At 52.8% G+C, this 3,991-nt stretch overlaps 1 non-coding gene across 1 annotated transcript in view; it reads right to left on the minus strand.

The window, feature by feature from the left end:
* The window catches only part of LOC124573833, a 1,910-nt gene extending 1,397 nt beyond the window's left edge, over nucleotides 1-513 (minus strand). Inside the window, exon 1 of the ribosomal RNA XR_006972168.1 lies at nucleotides 1-513. This exon is cut by the window's left edge and continues 1,397 nt beyond it. This is a non-coding gene — a ribosomal RNA (small subunit ribosomal RNA).
* Between the last annotated feature and the right edge of the window lie 3,478 nt (nucleotides 514-3,991).

Below are 3,991 nucleotides of genomic sequence, written 5' to 3' on the forward strand. Positions count from 1 at the left end.
CGGATGAGTCCCGTATCGTTATTTTTCGTCACTACCTCCCCGTGCCGGGAGTGGGTAATTTGCGCGCCTGCTGCCTTCCTTGGATGTGGTAGCCGTTTCTCAGGCTCCCTCTCCGGAATCGAACCCTGATTCCCCGTTACCCGTTACAACCATGGTAGGCGCAGAACCTACCATCGACAGTTGATAAGGCAGACATTTGAAAGATGCGTCGCCGGTACGAGGACCGTGCGATCAGCCCAAAGTTATTCAGAGTCACCAAGGCAAACGGACCGGACGAGCCGACCGATTGGTTTTGATCTAATAAAAGCGTCCCTTCCATCTCTGGTCGGGACTCTGTTTGCATGTATTAGCTCTAGAATTACCACAGTTATCCAAGTAACGTGGGTACGATCTAAGGAACCATAACTGATTTAATGAGCCATTCGCGGTTTCACCTTAATGCGGCTTGTACTGAGACATGCATGGCTTAATCTTTGAGACAAGCATATGACTACTGGCAGGATCAACCAGGGAGCTGCGTCAACTAGAGCTGAGCAGCCGGCCGCCCGGGAGTGTGTCCCGGGGGCCCGCGCGAACACGCAAGCGTCCGCTCAATTATTCTGCAAACAGGAGGAGGCTGAGCTCCCCTGCACAATACACCTCGAAACCCTCTCAGGTCCCGGCGGCGCGCAGCGCCGTCCTAAGTACTTGGTCGGGTTCGAGAGAGGCGCAATCGCCCGGAGTTTGGCGAGTAGACGCTTTAGGTGCGACCACCCGTGCTCCCAACTGAGCTTGCCGCTGCCGACAGAGGCCCGGGAGCGTGCTGTCGTGGCATTGCCGGCGGGAGACAACACGCGCCACCTACGGTGACCGGCAGCTCCAACGCCAGCGCCACAGAAGGACAAAAGCCCCACTTGGGTGCCGAAGCGAACTCTCCCAGCACAGCGCACGCGCCAACACGTCCGCACAGCTGCGATACAAACCACCTGCGAGAACCGCAGAGGCGACCGAGCAGCAGACGGCGTCGCGGCGCCGAGCGCCGGGCGGCGGCGCATCCTCAGCGCACACAGTCCTCAATCGGACCAGCACACTGCAGATGTCCACCGCGCTTCGCACCGGGCCCGCGAGGACCTACTTTGGCCGCACGGCGCCGCGTGCAGGGTGCGCCGGCGCGCAGCTGCGCCGCCTGCCGCCTCCGTCGGCCGGCGCGCCTGCCACTGGCCGCCCCCACCAGCCGGCTGTAGCGCGTGCGCCCACGCACCGCGCGGCCAGCACGCCGGGAGGCCCCCCCTCACCGGCCGGGGACGGTCCCACCCAGCCACTGCCGCGTATCGCTTCACACCCAGATGCCATTCACGTTCGTGGGCATGGTGGGTATCGCTGGAACAACCGGTTGGTAGCTCAACCGATCGTCGCCATCACTGATTCACCTCTAGCGAGAACAACCGCACCACAACGGTTTACCAGTTGTTCATTTGCATAACGTCACCAGCAAACGTAGGCGTCCATCGCCATTTGCAAATTCAACGATTGTTGCATGCCTGTGTCAGGTGTCACGACACACTATGTCTGCCCACATACACGCAACAACATGTGCACGCTTCGCGAACACGTGGAAGGTGGCCCCCGTACGTATGCGATGTCCATTGCGCGAACGACTGTCAACCGGCCTCTGTCGCATGTCGCAGATGTGGAACGCAGTGCACCATGCTATCACGGTGTGTGAGAAGAGACGACTACGTCTGACAACACGCGCCACTACATCAACAGACGGCTCATGCTGATCGCCATCCAGGGCATACCACACTGCAATCCAGCTCTTATAGGGAGACGACACGTAGCTGAGTGCACAACATTTGGACCGCATGGTTCGCCGTTGTTGGCGCAGTCGTTGTACGGTCACATGTACCACGATGTATCATTCAGTACATGAGGACCAATGTGCAGTACAGTGTGTGATTTGGACGTACAACATCAGCGGACAGTTGACACAGGCCGTACCACAGCGTAGGCTAAGTGCTTCGCACATGCGAATGCCAATGAACAACTGCAAATGCCAATGAACAACTGCAAAGGGCATTGAGCATGTACGTCCTGCTGCCATCCACATTACAGTGTATAGCTGCAAGGTGTTTAACATGAAGCGATACACTGGGGACCGGGCAGTGCGAGTAGCAAACTATATTGCGGGGGTTGCAGTTAGGCAACACTACACTAATTTAACGCGTCGTATGACAATTACAGAGCAGGTTAAGGCCCAACGTGTGTTGGGTTAAGGCCCAACGTGTGTTGGGTTAAGGCCCAACGTGTGTTGGGTTAAGGCCCAACGTGTGTTGGGTTAAGGCCCAACGTGTGTTGGGTTAAGGCCCAACGTGTGTTGGGTTAAGGCCCAACGTGTGTTGGGTTAAGGCCCAACGTGTGTTGGGTTAAGGCCCAACGTGTGTTGGGTTAAGGCCCAACGTGTGTTGGGTTAAGGCCCAACGTGTGTTGGGTTAAGGCCCAACGTGTGTTGGGTTAAGGCCCAACGTGTGTTGGGTTAAGGCCCAACGTGTGTTGGGTTAAGGCCCAACGTGTGTTGGGTTAAGGCCCAACGTGTGTTGGGTTACGTTAAGGGGCAATGTGGGTTACGTTAAGGGGCAATGTGGGTTACGTTAAGGGGCAATGTGGGTTACGTTACGGCGCAATATAGGTTACGTTACGGCGCAATATAGGTTACGTTAAGGCGCAATACAGGTTACGTTAAGGCGCAATACAGGTTACGTTAAGGCGCAATACAGGTTACGTTAAGGCGCAATACAGGTTACGTTAAGGCGCAATACAGGTTACGTTAAGGCGCAATACAGGTTACGTTAAGGCGCAATACAGGTTACGTTAAGGCGCAATACAGGTTACGTTAAGGCGCAATACAGGTTACGTTAAGGCGCAATGCAGGTTACGTTAAGGCGCAATGCAGGTTACGTTAAGGCGCAATACAGGTTACGTTAAGGCGCAATACAGGTTACGTTAAGGCGCAATACAGGTTACGTTAAGGCGCAATACAGGTTACGTTAAGGCGCAATACAGGTTACGTTAAGGCGCAATACAGGTTACGTTAAGGCGCAATACAGGTTACGTTAAGGCGCAATACAGGTTACGTTAAGGCGCAATACAGGTTACGTTAAGGCGCAATACAGGTTACGTTAAGGCGCAATACAGGTTACGTTAAGGCGCAATACAGGTTACGTTAAGGCGCAATACAGGTTACGTTAAGGCGCAATACAGGTTACGTTAAGGCGCAATACAGGTTACGTTAAGGCGCAATACAGGTTACGTTAAGGCGCAATACAGGTTACGTTAAGGCGCAATACAGGTTACGTTAAGGCGCAATACAGGTTACGTTAAGGCGCAATACAGGTTACGTTAAGGCGCAATACAGGTTACGTTAAGGCGCAATACAGGTTAGGTTAAGGCGCAATACAGGTTAGGTTAAGGCGCAATACAGGTTAGGTTAAGGTACGACATAGGTTAGGTTAAGGTACGACATAGGTTAGGTTAAGGTACGACATAGGTTAGGTTAAGGTACGACATAGGTTAGGTTAAGGTACGACATAGGTTAGGTTAAGGTACGACATAGGTTAGGTTAAGGTACGACATAGGTTAGGTTAAGGTACGACATAGGTTAGGTTAAGGTACGACATAGGTTAGGTTAAGGTACGACATAGGTTAGGTTAAGGTACGACATAGGTTAGGTTAAGGTACGACATAGGTTAGGTTAAGGTACGACATAGGTTAGGTTAAGGTACGACATAGGTTAGGTTAAGGTACGACATAGGTTAGGTTAAGGTACGACATAGGTTAGGTTAAGGTACGACATAGGTTAGGTTAAGGTACGACATAGGTTAGGTTAAGGTACGACATAGGTTAGGTTAAGGTACGACATAGGTTAGGTTAAGGTACGACATAGGTTAGGTTAAGGTACGACATAGGTTAGGTTAAGGTACGACATAGGTTAGGTTAAGGTACGACATAGGTT

This window comes from Schistocerca americana, unplaced genomic scaffold (assembly GCF_021461395.2).
Source record: "Schistocerca americana isolate TAMUIC-IGC-003095 unplaced genomic scaffold, iqSchAmer2.1 HiC_scaffold_197, whole genome shotgun sequence".
NCBI lineage: Eukaryota > Metazoa > Arthropoda > Insecta > Orthoptera > Acrididae > Schistocerca > Schistocerca americana.